Genomic DNA, 17,675 nt, shown 5'->3' with positions numbered 1-17,675 from the left:
GAGGAAAAAAAAAAAAATGTAACACACACACACACACACAAAAAAAACAAGGGCCTATTCTGACTTTACTTCTAGGAGCTCACGTAATCGTTTTAATTTTCTGTTCTTTCGGATACGCTTATTCGCTCTTGCTCTCTTCTTCGGTTTCCACCCGATGGCTCTTAAGGTTTTCTCTATTGACTCTTTTAGCTCCGCGAGCTCCTCGGCTATTTGCAAGGCGTCCCACAGGGGATTAGCGAAGTTTTCTCTTGGGGTTATACCCCAATTTGGGGGGTATTGGTCGATCGTCAGCGCCGTCTTGGAAGGTTTCGCGTGACGAGGGAAAAGAACAGAAAAAGAGAAAAAAAAATATACAGGAAAAAGAGAGGAGAGAAAAAAAAAAATTGGCCTCCGGCCAATTTATGCGCGGCGCTTCGCGCCGCGTACCGGCGCTACGCGCCGGCATTTGGGGGGCTTCGCCCCCCCCATCCGCTTAGCGGATTGGTGCGGGGACCGCACGGGACTTTCTCGCTCGAGCCGGCGCTTCGCGCCGGCATAGACACTTTTACTGGAATATTTAGAAAAATATTGCCAATTTTACAAAATCATAAAGTTTGATTGGAATTTTGATCACAGGATAATAGTTATGAAATTTTTATTCAAACCACTGAACTTTATTGTAAATGTCTTCGCGATATGTGATGAATTCATATATTCGGCCTCGACTTGTTGATTTTATGAGGCATCTTCAATTAAATATGTAATTGATTAACAAAGTCTCCTGTCAAGATGGCGATCCGTAAAAATCTTAGCTTTTCTACGATTCATTAGGATCCATTAGATTCATTGACATCATACTTCAGATACGATTTTATATTATAATCTCTCCTTAAGCACGGTCAAAAGCCATCAAATATCTACTTGAATGGGTAGAATAACTATTCGATGTTCAAATAGTCTTAAATCTAAACGGTTTTCGCTTAGCATCTCCCAAATTTTAAATTTGGCGGGCGAATCTACCTGCTGGAAGGTTCACCACACGCCCGCCAGGAGCGCCATCTCCTTACCGCGTATCCCTGTAATTCAAAGCGAAAACAATAGAGAGCGCTGAGAGCGCCATCTCCTTCAACCAAACCTCGGGTTCTAACAATTTATAACCTCCTTTATTAAGTAACAAGCATTAAATCAGTCATATTTGTGCCGTATCATTATATTATATTTGTGCTTAGTACCTCGTAAAAAGGAACCGCGAAAGATGGAATCTGCCGGGATTCTAAATTCATTAACAACAAACATATTAGTATTTAATAAAGATGTAAGTGTCAGTTCTTGCGTCAGCTGATGACTAATAGTAACTATATATTGTAAGTACTTACCTACCTAATTAGTTGTCTAATTTTGCTTGTGTATACCTACGGAGTAATTTTGGAAATAGTATATGATGCATTATATAATGCATTTGAATTCCTAGGTTTCACCTGACTCAAAGCGTTTGCTGCTATTATCTAGAAGCGTTCCGACTCATTTATCAGAGAATTGAGCGTTTCCTATCGGCCCCTCTGCAATTATGAGATTAGTCCAAGAATCCTTTAGGAACTTAAATTAATGACTCAGATGGTGCTTTTGAGCCAACTTTCAAAGAATTAAAGGCATTTTTTCAAAATCTACAGTCCATGAGCTCTCCGTGTGACCGAAGTGCTCTCCTCGCTATATGACGCGTAACCCTTCAATTTTTAGTTTAGTCCAAAGACTCATAGGAACTTACATTATTGAACCAGGTGGTGCTCTTATGCCAACTTTCGAAGAAATGAAAGGCATTTTTTTTCAAATTTACAGTCTTTGAAAATGAGTTGTTTGTGTGATGTCGCGGAGCAAAGTGCCCTACTTTTGGGCCTCGTAATCCCTTGAATTTTGAGATTAGTCCAAAGATCTTTTAGGAACTTAAATTAATGACCCAGGTGATGTGCTTGATGCCCACTTTTAAAGAATTAAAGGCATTTTTCAAAATTTACGGTCCCTCAAAATGAGCTTTCCGTGTGATTTTGCTGAAAATGGACCTTTAACCCAATTTGACCCTAGCCCCCCCAAATTTTAGCGTACCCCAAAATCGTTGGACGTGCATAAGGAGACCATAAATATGGTGTTCTGTGAGAATTTTGAATGAAATCGAACAGATAGATTCTGAGATATCGCTGTAGACAGATTTGGGGGACGCCGGACGGACGGACACACATTTTTTCAAGTATGGTTATTTTGACTCCTGGGACCTTAAAACGTCTAGAAATGATGAAATTTCAACTTTTTTTTTTTTTTTTTCTTGGAGGATGACAATACTTCCTCTCTACCCTAGGGGAGCGAGAAAGTAAAAATTCGAAAGGTTCGAGTTGACAGGGCTCAGTCCAGTTTCCCCTGGGATTCCACGCTACTTTGAGGTTGGGAGAAACCCCTCTGCTCCGAGTAATGTCCCAATCGTAGCTTCAAGTGTGCCAGGCAAGAAATTTAATTCTTACGGCTCAGAGAGCTCCGAAGGGGGACAGTAACCCAGGTGTGCTAAATTTGCAGCTTCAAGTGTGCCAGGCAAGAATCTCGGATTCTTGCGGCTCAGAGAGCTTTAAATTTTATGCAGGGACCCTTGGAGGAGGAAGTGCTCGATCGCAGCTTCAAGTGTGCCAGGCGGAAACTTAATTCTCGCGGCTCAGAGAGCTTTGAAAGAGTTACTTCCTTGACTAATTCTCGATTTAGGTGTGCTAAATTTGCAGCTTCAAGTGTGCCAGGCGAGAATCTCGGATTCTTGCGGCTCAGAGAGCTTTAAATTTTATGCAGGGACCCTTGGAGGAGGAAGTGCTCGATCGCAGCTTCAAGTGTGCCAGGCGGAAACTCAATTCTCGCGGCTCAGAGAGCTTTGAAAGAGTTACTTCCTTGACTAATTCTCGATTTTCAGACAAAATTTTTAATTCACACATATGCAACTAATTCTCGATTTTCAGCGCGCTCTGTAGCCGCCTGAGAATTCTCTCTCCGCTTCTCTCCGCAGACTGTTGTAGGAGAAAACTACCACTCGCTTCGGCTTCCTTCCCTAGCTCAAAGAGTGAGCGAGCTATTTGCGCGGCTAGCTCTAAAGCCCGGAGCTTGTGTTCGCGCTTTTCGGCTCTAATCTTCCCGCAGGATCGACACATTGACTTAAAAGGGAAGAAAAGAAAAAGGAAAAGAGAAAAGAAACAAGAAAATGTAAGAGAAGACCTGTGAGACGCAACGAGAAGAAAAAAAAGAAAGAGAAAAAAAAAAAAAAAAAAAGCTCAGCACTTAGGAACAGTTGAGAAAAGAGAGAAAAAAAAAATCAGAGATTCCGTCTACAGACCAAACAAAAAAAAAAAAAGAAGAATTTCTGAGGTGACAGAGGGGAGAAAATTTATCTCTTTAAAATTTTATCTTACGATGAGTTGCCACCAAAGTTGTAGCCCCATCCTGACGGTCGCCTGGGGTGGAGGTCGGCGTTGCTGAGGTTGGGAGATCGCCAGAGCGGCTTGGCTTCCTTCCCTGGTTATTCCGGTTGATCGGTTGGCTGGATGGTCTGGCTGGCTGGTTGGCTGGATGGTCTGGCTGGCTGGTTCCGTCCTATCCTCTCACGAAGAAATAAACTGGAGCGTTTCCGTGCGGTTCGCGAAATCGCGGCGCGGTTGCACGGGCGCAGGGAGGCACGGGGCTCGCCTCTGGTGACTTTCTAATTTAGTCACCCCACACCTGACACCAAATTGTGGAAAGCGAGTCCCGGTATGTGAGATGAGAGGAAAGAAAGAAAAAAATCGGAGCTGGACTCGGAATGGAATGTATAATATAACGTAAGAGCGAGAAAAAAAATGTCAATAACAATAAACACGAACAGTAAATATATGACGGCAAAAAAATGTCAATAGCAGCAACCACGAACAGAAAAATATATGAAGGCAAAAATGTCAATAACAGCGAACACGAGCAGAAAAATATATGACGGCAAAAAAAAAAAAAATGGCAATAACAGTGAACACGAACAGAAAAATATATGGAGAGCAAAAAAAAATGTCCGAAAATCTCACAAACCGGAAGTGGCTCGATGAAAAAATATGAAGTCCAAAAATGGAAAAATGGGGAAAAAGAGCTCGATGCCTCTCGAAGGCTAAAATCTGAGTGTCTCTCCTCTCGTTCCTCTAGGAGCTCCCGGACCCATCCTTGGTTCCTTTTCCACTTTTCGTCGGCCAACCCCCAAAGTTGGCCCATTGGTGGATCTGGGTCAGAGAAGGGGATGCTGCGATAGGGTGTTGCAACTTGTTGCGGCTTTGTCGCTGGTCAAGCAAGGTAGCCCCTGGTCAGTTTGGCTGATTTGGGGGCCCCGCGAGAGCGCTGTTCCTGGTTGGACACTCTTGGCTGACTCTTGTGGCCCCCGCATTTTGCCGAGAGCCTAAAGCCCCCTGTGGTTCTGGAGCGTGAACCTTCGGTAAAGCGGGCGGTGATAATGGCTCCATAAAAAAAAAATCACCGGTCGAGATTCAGGCCCCGGCCTTTGTGTGGAGCTCGGCCGGGTTGCCTGGCTGCGCCTGTCGGTGGGGGAGGGAAGACAGGGGTAGTTTGACTTGCGCCAGTGACTGCATGTCTCCCTCCCTCGCGCACGATCAGGCCGCCGCTATCTCTCTTCTCTGCTGAAAATAAGGCTAGGTGGTGTTGTGGCTCCTGCCTTGTTGCCCTCCAAGCCGCAACGTTGCCATTTATCCCATATCACCACACTGAGATGAGAGTACAAAACCAACGGAATTTGAATTGGGGGAGGTTTCAAGGGTCGACTGGCCAATAATCCCTGCAGACCCCTCAGCCAGTGATTCTGCGGGTACAATACTCTTGTTTTCTCTCTCATTTTCATGTCATATGATGCCAGGTGCTTCGTCATAACCCTTTGGGTCGACAAGAAACCTTTTCTCTTTTTTTTTATCAAGAAATCCTTGAAATAATTTTTTTTTTCACCTGCCTGAAACTTCAAGGGGGACCCTCCCAGAAATATTGCAGCGATGGATCTGTAGTCCTTGGGTGGGCACCGTAAACAACCTTCTCCGGAGAGTTGACATCGGTGCGCACTTTTGGGCTGCAGACCGTTATTTCACCATCTTCTGACACTGTCGCTGTGTGTTTTTGGGAAGGATTAACCAAATGCCAAGGTTGCCCCCCAGGATCCAGTGATGGACGTGGAATTGATGGGTGATAGCCGTCTGGTCAACGGAGAGTGCATAGTGCATCCCTTGAAGTCGCCTGGTCTTGTTTGGTATGACTGTGTCGGAGAAGGCAAGCACCTCGGTACTTTAAAATTGCACGGCCCTATGGTAGCAAGAAATGTTACCTTAAACTTGTTTTAGGTTAAGATTTTTTTTTATATTTACCATTCTTGTTTCTTTAAAGTTGAAATTCTTTATGTAATGTTACTGACTACCTCAAAGTGTACTTAAACATTCTTTTTGACTCTCGATGTTGAACCACTTCATTTTCTCTAAATCCGTAGCTAAATTAAAATTTTTTTTCTCTATCTCACTCTTTTCGAAACCGTCCAAAATTTTTTATTTTTGTTTAATTTACCTACGGTATGAACAACCTGTTAAACTGCAAAATTGTCCCCTCATTGATTTCTGTCTCTTATGATAAATGGGCCAACACCATCACCTAATTAGTGTGTGATTTTATACAGAAATCCCCATTGTATACTTGCTTGAGGAGCTTGCTTGGTACAATGGTGTACCCCTCTGTTGTATTGAAATTTAGAAGCAGGTGTTAAGTCTAGCCGTTGTAGTATGTCATCCGACAAATTAAACTTTTCCACACTTACCAGTACATACGTAGGCACAAAAAAGTGCGGTAGTCTCAGATATCAAAACTCCCGATTTGTTCTTATTTTTTGTCTCAAGCGGTCTCTAGAGAGAGACCCGAGCGAAAAATAACCCCTACGACTGGCCTCCGTAGGTTATGCAATCATTTATCCCTAGTTAGGCACAGCACCCACTGTGCGGCCACGGTGTTTAAATTTTGTAACTTTGACAGGCCCCATTAGTTTAACTTTTAATTCTTCTTCTGCAATTTCTGTAATTGTATGTATTCGAGTCCAAAAGCAACCTAAAATGTATGTGTTTTCTTTATTATTTTTTCAGTATGTTTCTCCTTGTATGTCTGAGTCAGAATTTTCAGAAGACCTTTGTCTAGAAAATAATCTTCAATCACTCACAGTAGTACTTCCCCCTAATTCTGTTGATTTCCTTGTCTCATATCATGTAGTTTTATTCCATTCTTTCGATTTCAGTAATCAGCAGACCCGGCGCTCTTAGTCTCAAGTAGCTCCTAGAGAGGAGAACCGAGAGGGGTGGCCACCTGTAAATCCACATTACAGGCGTGGTCGGAGTAGTTTCTGTTAGCCCAATTTGTATTTCTTCTTCATTTTAGTTTCCTCAAAAGCCTAGAGAGGACAGAGGCAAACTACCGTTTATTTCCAAAATTTTTCATTGTAACAGTAAATTCTTTTCTCTCTTCCCTTTTTTTTCTGATCACCTTTCTTTCCACCTTAGCCAAAAAAATGAAACAAGGAAATCAACAAATTTTGCCCTCCCCCTACTTAGAGTTAAGATATGCAGCACAGCCCTCAAATTTGTATTTTATGTCTGACCATTTCATGTATTTTGTAACCAATGTTTTGTAACCAATGTTTTGTAACCAATGTTTTCAGTTAAGAAAAGTTGAATAATACGGGAGCCAGCCAGTCCGCCCACGGTTTTCTCACATCAGCCCTTAAATTTCTTTTTTTCTACCATTTTTTTTATTGGGGATCCGGTCACCTTGTTACTCAGCAGTGAGTGCCAAGATGATCCGGGGGGTTGTTGTAGTGTTCTGCCCGCAGCATCCCTGCTCCCGCCACAAATTTAAAAATTCGGTTGGCACTTCCGATTGCCCCCACCAGTTCCCTGGTGGAGGGAATCGGAACTGCCACCGACCGTTGTTCGTGCCATCCCTTCTTCGCGTCCGTGCGTACCTTCGTCCTTTGTTTTAAAATGTGAGTGTATTTTCTATAAAACCACCCCCTTTGGGGTGGTCTTATCTTCTTTGATGTGAGGAGCTGTGTCGGCTGGCGGGTCGCTCCGCCAGCAGTAATCGCAGTAGTTTTTTTTTTTCATCTTTCTTCCTGCCGGGTTGAGTCAACGTGACTCAACCCTGAATCGCGTTGACTCAACCCCAGAGTCTTCTTTCCCCTAGAGAGTTTTCGACTTTCAGAGTCGAAACCCTTCAGTCTCTTACCAAAAAACCGAATGAACTGCTAATTGGGAACCCTTGAGAACATTTTCCTGTCAAAACCGTATTATTTCATTTGACAAAAACCTCATAGAAGCTTTCTTACGCTCGGAGGACTCAACTCTAGAACCTTCTTTCCCGCCAAAACTGTTTAGCCAATGAGCGTCTTGCACTGCAAGTGCAATCTGTGATGAGCCTCGTGACTCTTTATACCATGTACTAACCGTGGCCCCTGCAGAAATCCACTCAAACCACTGCAGTTATCTCCCGATATAGCTTTGGGTGTCAGGTTTCGAGCAAGGCAATAAAAGACGGCGAGGAGAGGGTCGCCTCGTCGAACCTATTATCTTCCACGCCCGATTAACCATTCACCGTGACGCCAGGATCCACCAAATTTTCACAAAAATTGTTTTCCGTCTATTTAGCGAGTTTTTCCTTACTTTCCGTTAAAGTACAAATAAAAAGAGACCTCATTTGTAAAAATCGGCCGAATAGGAGAGAAGTTACAGTTCGAAATCCAAAGAGATTAACTCAACGCGATTTCGATGCACGCAGTTCGCCCAAATCACGGTCGTGCGAAATGCGGCATATCAGCTTAAAATCAAGATAATTGGACGGAATCTTAAAATCAATTTACATTCAACGTTCATGAATCAATATTTTCTCCCAAATTTAGCAAAAAGTACCAATTGATGCAAATGACAAAACGTGAAAATAGTAGGTTTGTGTCCAACATTTTAGTTATTCGGCACGCTTTTCCAACATACTTATTCATGTTGGATTTTTCTGCTTGTTTATTATTTGTATTTATTTTTCATTCATTTCTTATTTTCTTAATTTTTATTTATTTAGGAAAACCGTGAAATTACACCCGGGGGGCTGAACGGAGCGGCAACGTCGCAGAGATGAAGGAGTCACGAGGTGGCAACGTCGGGCAGGTTCGGAACTTGTTCCCGGTCGCTCGAAGGAAAAGAGACCCGAACCGGTTCAGACTTGTCCCGGCAGGCTCAGACTCGTTCGGACAGCGTTCGATCCGAGCGCGGCTCTGCGCCTTTGATGCAGGTTTAAACCGGTGGCGTGGCGTGAATGATCGATTGTCGATATCTCGCCATTTGAAGCTATGGTAAAGAATCGATTATTAAGGTGTTCGCTGCGAGCACCCTGATAATCGATCTTTTTTCATAGGTTTAAATGACAGATCAATCGATAAATCGCGAAGCGGGCCACGCCGGTTTAAACTTGGTCGCACCCTGAACGGCGGCCGGAGGAGGAGTTGACAGAGGATCACCTGAATCGGCGCGGGAACATCAAAGTGCGGGTGGGATGACGTCATCCATTTGAGGGGGGTGTAGAGGTTAGACTAGGTAAACGCCGTACTCTCGTAAGGTATGCAACCCGCGTATTAGCGCCTTACTTCCGTAAGGTATGCAACCCGCATGTTAACGCCTTACTCCCGTAAGGTATGCAACCCGCATTTCAGGAGGATCGTAAGGAATGCGATTCACAAATTATCCCTGACCACCGGCGAGGTGCGCGACCAACATGAGAACGCCTCCAGTCCGTAAGGTATGCAACCCGCATTTCATGGGTTCGTGAGGAATGCACATCACAAATTATCGCTGATCGTCGGCGAGGTGCGCGACCAACATAGGACGCCTCCCGTCCGTAAGGTATGCAACCCGCATATCTGCACCTTAGGTCGGCGAGGCACGCAACCCGCGACTGAAATGGACTTAGGTTAGGTTAGGTTAGGTTTGGTTAGGTTAGGTTAGGTTGGGTTGGGTTGGGTTAGGTTAGGTCACACGGCAACGCTGTACTTAGTTAGGTCACACGGCAACGCTGAACTTAGGTTAGGTTACATTTCGACATCTCAGGTGTTTTAAAGTCGCCATTTCCCCTCTACTTAAAACGGTATTTTTTTTAACGGTCAATAACTCCACTAGGTTTTATTGAAGAAATACCAGAGGGTCGTTCGGGTGTGTATGCAGAAGGCAGATATAAGGCCCTTATTTAATTTTTTAACTGTAATGCGATGTATTTTAGTACTAAGTATATAGTTTGTATATGATTGTTCAGAATAAGGTGACTTGTTCAATAATGAAAGAAATAAATGAATGAATAATTATAATAAAAAAAAATTTAAAAAATATATCTCCATTAGAGGGGGTTTTACGAAAAAAAAAACGAAAAAACCTTTTGTTAAGCTATTGATGTAAATTATGACTGGGGAGCTGGAGAAAAGGCCGTTTTTTCCAGTTTCTCGAGTTTGAGACCGTTTTTCGTGTGGACAGTCCAAGCTGAGAGAGATTGTCAAGTATCGAATCCAATCGAATTTTTCGCGTTCTCTCTGAATTTGTTATTTTTTTGGTGTATTACAAACAAAAAATGCTCTCCAAGCCCCCCAACAACCCCTAACCCCCCCCCCACAGAAAAACCCCAAAACCCCCCTTAAATCTTGAAAAATTCTTTGAATGGCCCACTTAACATGATTTTTCACCATTTTCACTCGTTCCAATCGAAAGTACGCAAAAAATTACCCGGATACAGGTATCCCATGAATGATTGGCGAATCTTCCCGGAGAGTTAGAGAATTTTCATCTTTTATTCAAGGATGGTTCCATTCAACAAAAGTCCATTTTTAACTATGAGCACAATTTTTCCACACCGTAATTTGTGGCGTGTTTCATGTCCTGGTATGTAACTTTAATCTGTTAAATTTTGGTGATGTGGCAAAATTGTGCTGGGTGTAAATGAAGACTAATAATCGTGGAAAATGCAGTTTTTTCGGTTTTCTCAAGTTTAGAGCTGTTTTTCGTGTTGACAGTTTAAGCTGAGAAAATGTCTAACCAATGATTTCTAACGGATTTTTTACGCTCTTTTTGAATCTGCAATCGTTTTTGTTGTATAATCATCAGTTTTCTAGTTATAGGTGAAAAATTGCCAAAAAACCCCAAAAATCGTTGAAAATGTCTAGAATGACCCCTTAAAAGTGGGTTTAGACAATTTTCGCCTGTTCCACTGAAAAGTACGCAAAAAATTACGAATATGAACCTCCCGTACTCATGAAACAAAGCTTTTTTGGGCTCGTCATAAAATTAAAACCATTTTTCAGCCGAAAAATTGAGTCGGCTGTTTTGGCAGGAAAACGATGCACAATCGCAAAAATATTTTGCGCCAGAATGCACCTACCCTAAGGTACTTGAAATATGGATTCAGATGATTTTTTGAAGTGGGGCCAAAATCGGCCCTTATCGATACCCCTCCTTTAAGTTTTCAGTTGCTTGATTGCTTTTAAGTTCGAAACGGCCGTAAATATCCAACTCGGTTTTTTGCCGATGGATTTGTTTGAAACTTGTAGCCTAGACGTACTTTTGGCATGATATTACCAAATTTGAAATTAGAAAAAAAAAAAAAAAAAAAAGTTTAGCCATTTTGAGCTCAAACCAGCCAACATATTGAAAATATCGGATTTTTGATAATCTAATCCCGGGGAAGGGGGGGGGGGGAGGCGCTGTGCAAACGTCAAGTTCTTACGTCGAATATCAGCAGCGATACTTCCTCTTCAGAGGCATTAGTTGTACCTCTGAAATTAAGTTTAAAAAAACGACCCTCCCGACAATCGCACTTTTACAAGAAAGTAGGATACCCACAGTAGTATGAAAATAGCGACTTGAGGTCAAAAGTTTTTAGCCAAATTGTGCAGAAAAATACGAATTAAATTACAGTATTGTATGGTGATTATTGTTCAATATGACAACACTGTAAAAAAAGTATTACATGTTGCCCCTTCAATATGCGGGTTATGCAATGGTGTAATGTACCCCCTTCAATACGCAGGTTATGCAATGGTGTATTCTTCAAGATGGCGGTTACAACGTTGCCGGACGGTGCACATAAATAAATGATTTATTTATGGGTGAAATTTTGCAACATCGAATTTTACAGTGTTACCAGATGGTGCAAGAAATTAGTTAATTTTTCGATACAATGTTGTCAGATTGTGCAAAAAATCGGATTTTCGGACTTGTAAAAATTTTCGGTTTCGAAAGACCGTATCTTACAGTAACGGCCTGGTATCGGAGACTGGAGAGTAGGGTCTGATTCGGGAAATTGAAAAATTTTCGGAAAATTACCCTCGCCTCCGATCCGCCGCGGATCGATGCGATTCTTTTCCATTATCGAAGATCGGAAAACTGTACGGACCGAATTTTGATGCGACTTTTTGTTTTCGAGATTTCGGACTTGCAAAATTTTCGGCTTCGAAAGACCGTACCTTACAGTATGGGCCTGGTATCGGAGACCGGAGATTAGGGTCTGATTCGGGAAATTAAAAAATTTTCGGAAAATTACCCTCCTCCGATACGTAGCGGACCGATGCGATTCTTTTACACTATCGAAGATCGGAAAACTATACAGACCGAATTTTGATACGACTTTTAGTTTTCGAGAAAATCCAACTTTTACCTAAGTCGCATAGACCATATCCTCCAGGATGGGACTGGTATCAGTGACTGCAGAGTAGCATCTGATCCGGGAATTTCATTTTTAGTGGTGTGCGCTTGGAGATGTGGTTCCGAACCTTGTGTTTTGGAATAAGCAACTGGGATTGTATATTGCAATTTCAGTTCGATGAATCGAAAATTTGTAAAATTTGCGGGATCAATAGACCATAGCCTCCAGGATGGGGCTGGTATCGTGACTGGAGAGGAGGGTCTGATTCGGGATATTAAAAAATTTTCTAAGTCCTACGCTGGAAAATATTTTCGGAAAATTACCCTCCTCCAATCCACCCCAGCCCGATACGATTCTTTTACACTATCGAAGATCGGAAAACTGTTCAGATAGAATTTTGATACGACCTTACGTTTTCGAGAAATCCAAATTTTACCTAAGTCGCATGCGTATCCTATATGTATATACGAGTTTTTATGCTTGTTTGAATAAATGGATTCTTGACTTTTACTATTAACCGGTTGTATGTCCGATGTTATAAACACGTCTATGACACATACCTATCTTATATGTATACGCGGTTTTCTTCGTGGCCTTCATAAATTGCGATCCTCGCTCCGTCCAGAGTTCAAAATTCAGTGGCGTGCGGTGGGTTCAGTGACAGGGCAAGCTGTAGCGTTCGCCATCCGGGGGGGGGGGGGAGGGGTTAACGTAGTCTTTTTCCCTTCCTCCTCCCCCTAGCCTCCCTAGAAAATTCTTAAGATTGTACTCTATATGCTCTGTTTTTCGGATGAAATCTGATGGAACGTCTTGAAAAACTGTGTCTTTATTTCTTTTTTCTTACTTATGATTTCGTTTACTCAACTTGTTTCGTATGTTATTGATCATTGGAGGACGGCTTCATGCTCTTAACTCCTAATTTTGCTTTAAGAATTTTTTGAGTTGCTTAAATTTCCCCAAAAATTAGCTTTCTGCATTTAAAACATGATTCAGAATTGTCTAATTCATCAGCAATTAGATCTAAGTGAGCGAAATTTTATAGAATTTAAGGGCATATGCTCCGGAGGAGCAATTACAACCGCGACGGAAAGAGGGAACAAGATAGCGCATCGGAGGCAGAAGCAGCGCGCTGCGGTGACGGGCCATGAGATGGCCAAGAGAAGCGAGCTGCGATCGCGCAGCGAAGAGCTCGGACTCGAAACGTACCGCTCTACCCGCCCGCCTTGATTCCGCCGCCGAGCAGTGGCTCTCCGCTCAGCTGATCGCAAGCGATTCTCCAGCGCATGGGTTGGCCCGTGTTCGGGCCGCGCAGCGCGCTGCGCCACCTCCATCCGGCCATCCGCCCTGCCGCTTTCCCACTGCTGTGGCTCTACACGTATTTCTGTCTCTCTCTTTTTCTGTTTTTAATGCAATTTACTTACTGAACACCTTTTATAAATTATATTTGCTAAAATGTTCAACATGAAATGGGTGTAATTTTCTTCTTTCGTTTGAAATCTTTGGGCAAGCAGTGCTTGCCTTGCTTATCCGGACCGCACGCCACTGTCAAAATTCATCGTGAACTAGCTGTCTGTTCGTGGATCGCACAACGATGTGATGTCTGGTTTTAGTTTCTACAGATCAAGGGAATCAGAAAAACATAAAATTTCATTGCGGATAGCCCGGGGTCATAGAAAATGCTCCTTTGAAATGATGATTTTTTTACATAGAAAAAAAAACGAATTAAATTACAATGCTGTATGGCGGGTATTGTACAATAAGGCAACGTTGTAAAAATTGTTCAACGAAATGGCAGGGTAATGTTACTCCTTCAATATGCGGGTTATACAATCCTAATAATACGAGGTATTGCATGTAGCCCCTTCAATCTGCGGGTTATGCAATGGTTTATTTTACCCTTCAACTTGTAGGTTATGCAACATAACTGCTACTGATTGAATTACCGGTGATACCTACTTGACAATATGATATTGGTTTTTGTGTAACGAAAGTTGATGATTTCGATTATTTACCACAACCTTATATGAGAATGTTGTTGGTTGATGATTTTGATACTTTACCATAGATTTAAATAGAAAATCAATAAATAATCGATGGTTTTTGCTCGATATCTCGAAAACGGTGCGTCTTTGACGAATTTTGACGGCACCAAATGCACCGAAGGGTTAATTGCCATCCGCTACTCCTCAATTATGAATGCAATGAGACCACCTGGAAGCCTTTATAACAATTGGACGTATTTCTATCAAACGGACCTAAGCGTTATATGGTGAGGAAGGTACAGGGGCTTGGATTGGCAGCGGAATCCGGCGTCCGGCTTAATTATTCCGTCCTGCACTCGCAATGCTTTTCCATAGCGTTTAGGTCCGTTTGACAGAACGCGCTATCCCGGATTCTAAATTCCTCAAAAGGAACTCAAATTAGCGCTTAGTTCCGTTTGATAGGAATACATCCAATTAGGAAGCCTAAAATCAATTAATCCATTGTAGACAATTGGTTTACGCTCGATATTTGGTACTGTACAAGTGAAATTTGTATTGGTTATGCGGTAGTGTTTGTAATAACATAACATGAATGGTCTCTCCTACAACGCACTCTGACGCTCTGCGACACCCAAACACCACATGGAATAGCGTGTTGAATAGGAGTGTTAATTATTTTTGCTCGATATCTCGAGAACGGTGCGTCCTAGACGATTTTTTGACGAGACCAATCCGTTACATTTCGATTATAAATTCAACGAGACCAATGGGAAGCCTCCAAAACAGTTAGGAAGCATACTCAATCAATCAATAATAATCTTATGGGATCCACCGTATTGCTTTCAGGGACGTGTTGTAACCCGTGATGGACCGTTCGATCTAACATTTAAGGTAGGGTAAAAGATCGATATTCGGGTCCAAATTACTTCACACTCGATAATTTACCATCGTTTTAAATAGAGTACCTGTATATAGCGAGAGTATAGACAGATGTGAAACTCCGAAAATCCATCAGGCCTTCACCGATGCCTCCGCGAATGAAGTTAGGGCCCAAAAATGCAGCCAACCTACGAATTTCAATCATCCAGAGCGTTTTACTAATACAATTGTTACGAATCATCGTTTATAAAGCATATATTTGACTTAGTTTTTGCATAAATTTACTCATTTTTTGCGGAAGAACGCTCGTTTATGTACATTCTTAGCCATATTGGTTAGAATGGAATCTACAGAGTGGCAGTGAAATTTCGGGCGTTAGAAGTTGGTTAGAAGGGTGGCTGCACTTTTGGGCCCAAAACCCTCCATGCATGAAGCGGTCTGTCCATTCTCTCGCTATAAAGGTACTCTAGTTTTAAATAGGAATACATCATTATTCAATTATTTCGATTCATTACCATAGTTTTTAATAGGAATACATCGATGGTCAATTATTTCGATTCTTCACCGTAACATTAAATGGAAAATCTAGTCAGTTGATGATTGCGAATATTTACCGTAATGGACCACCAGACGAGTTTCTTAGCCAAAATTTTACGTAAACCATGATGCGCACACCGAAAATTACCGAAATATGATTCTTGCTGTGTAAATTTAAACTACCCGCTCATGAAAGCTCAATGCTTCGCGTGATTCACATCACACGCTAAACGTTATCACGACAGTATTTTTGCGATATAAAAATCTTGACACTTTGGATCATAGCTATGGCAAATTGTTTACAATTTGAACAACACATGATGGGAAATGAATACTTATTGCTCGATTGAGAAGCTTGCTGAAAGCGTTGTAGTGCTCGATTTGATTGTCGTAGAGCTTTGAGTTTCGAGCAGTTCAAATTCTCCGTAACCAATGTGAATTGAAAACGTTAATATCTTCGTTAGGAGTTGGTTTCAGTAATTTAGTTGCGTGAATCGTGTTCTCCGTGAAGTTATGGTTAAGAAACACGTATCAGAATGCTTAAATTCGCACCTTGTCTAGTGGTCCATTTTAAATGGGAATGCATTTGGTTATGTTTTAAGTGGTCCATTTTAAATGAAAACAATACTCGATGATTTCGATTACTTACCACAACTTCATATGAGAATGATGATGGTCGATGATTTCGATACTTCACGTCAGATGTACCTAAAGGTAAAGTATCAATAATCGATGGTTTTTGCTCGATATCTGGAAAACGATGCGCCCTACACGATTTTTGACGGCAACACACCCGCTACTTTTCAAATAAAAATGCAATGAGACCACCGGAAGCCTCAAAAAATTTTATCAAGCCTAAAAGACAATGAATTTCATTGCGGGAACCGGGAACCCCCCAGTTGCGAAGAACGGTATTGAAAAGCTCCAGTAGGTACATTGCTTTACGGTCCCCGTCAAAATCAGAACTGAGAACTCAAGAGGGAATACTGGTGCATTTGATTGTGAGTCAAAATCAGAACTTCATGAAGAACTTGAGATAAAGGAAACCACAGAAGCGGATCATAACTCTAGTAAAGACAAAAATGGTGATGCGAAAATCCATGTAGAGATGGATAAAAACCATGTTTTGAAGCCCCAAAATCGTGAGAATGATTTTTTTGTAACTAACGGTGAATTAAACGCTTGTTTCCTGTACGCAAGGCAATACTTGAAAAGGGTGTTACGATACCTAAAAGGCTCAAGGAATTTGAAATTGACCCATACAAAGAAATTTATATTTACTGATATGTTGAGTGGTCACTATGTGATTCTGATTGAGTAACAGAAGAAAACGATAGATAGAGCACGACAGGCTTCCTTATTTCAATTATTTGAAAACTGTACCATTTGTTGGAATACCAAAAGCAAAACTCTATGACTGCCTCATCCACTGAATCAGAGTATATGGCGCTTTTTGAAGCTGTCAGGGAAGCTCTATGGTTGAAATCGTTTCTGCGTAGTATTAATATGACTGCAATAACTCCCATTTTAATTTATGAAGACAACACCGGTTGTATAAGTATTGCAAAGAATCCAAGTAGCCACAAAAGATCAAAACACATGCATGTAAAGTATCATTTTTCTAGGAGAACAGGTAGAAAAAGGGCTAATAAATGTGAAATATGTTATAACAGGTGATCAGCCAGCCGATTTACTGACCAAACCGTTGTCCACCACAAAATTCAAGAATTTAAGACCAGGGCCGGATCTTCAAAATTAGCAAAATTAGAAATTAGCAAGTCAAAATTCAAGTGGACTCATTAAAAATTCAAGTGGACTCGTTAAAATTCAATATCCTTCAGCGCTCTCTAAGTTTTTTCTTTGATCTCCTCTATCGAGTTGAAACGGATCCTTTTCATCGGAAACGTAGAGGAGAGTGGGGTTATTTGAGTCAGTTTTAGGAAAACGCTCCTAAATGTTATTTAAAATTTTTTTTGTCTGATTTCATGATTTAATACGATCAAGTATATTCTCAGCTATTGAATTTATGCCGGAGCAAATTTTCTGTGCATAAAGTAAAGTCGAAATCTTTATTTGAGCAGGGTAACCTTTTTGACCCACTTAACCCCGACCATGGGGTTTAATGAGTCACCCCTGGGGTTAACTGAGTCACCTACTGTAAATCATTCTGGACACATATTAATCAACTTAAAATAGATATTTGTGAAACCTCTATGAGATATATCTTTAAAATTATCAATGCTGCACTAATAAAAATAGTATATAAATGAGAAATATTGAGGGAGGAGGGTGGGGTTGGGTTTCCTCTTTTTATCCTTCAATGTATGGTTTGCAATGACTCGATGATCAATTTATTTTTTTCTTTTTTGGTAGATACCAATTTGCTTAATGAATGAGGTCACAGGTACCTAAGTAAGTGAATGGATGAATAAACAGATAAATTATTAATGATAACTTTTGGTTGGTATGAGAGGAGTGTTGAAAAAAAGGTGAGCTTAAGAATATTTAGGAATTCAGAATAGCAAGGCAATAAGAAGGAACCCTCTGTTATGGCAA

The 17,675-nt window shown here is 41.4% G+C and overlaps 1 protein-coding gene and 1 long non-coding RNA gene across 2 annotated transcripts in view; one reads left to right on the top strand and one right to left on the bottom strand.

Annotated features, from left to right (window-relative positions):
• The window catches only part of LOC109033309 (proteasome adapter and scaffold protein ECM29), a 480,922-nt gene that overhangs the window by 439,847 nt on the left and 23,400 nt on the right, over positions 1–17,675 (bottom strand). The window lies entirely within an intron of this gene.
• The window catches only part of LOC140226053 (uncharacterized), an 89,278-nt gene continuing 72,992 nt past the window's right edge, over positions 1,390–17,675 (top strand). The window contains exon 1 of the long non-coding RNA XR_011900873.1: positions 1,390–7,033. This is a non-coding gene — a long non-coding RNA (uncharacterized lncRNA). The remainder of the gene's footprint in view (positions 7,034–17,675) is intronic.

The sequence above is a fragment of the Bemisia tabaci genome, chromosome 1 (genome assembly GCF_918797505.1).
Source record: "Bemisia tabaci chromosome 1, PGI_BMITA_v3".
Classification (NCBI taxonomy): Eukaryota; Metazoa; Arthropoda; class Insecta; order Hemiptera; family Aleyrodidae; genus Bemisia; species Bemisia tabaci.
Note: the sequence above shows the minus strand (reverse complement) of the source record. Positions and strands in the feature narration are given on the sequence as shown.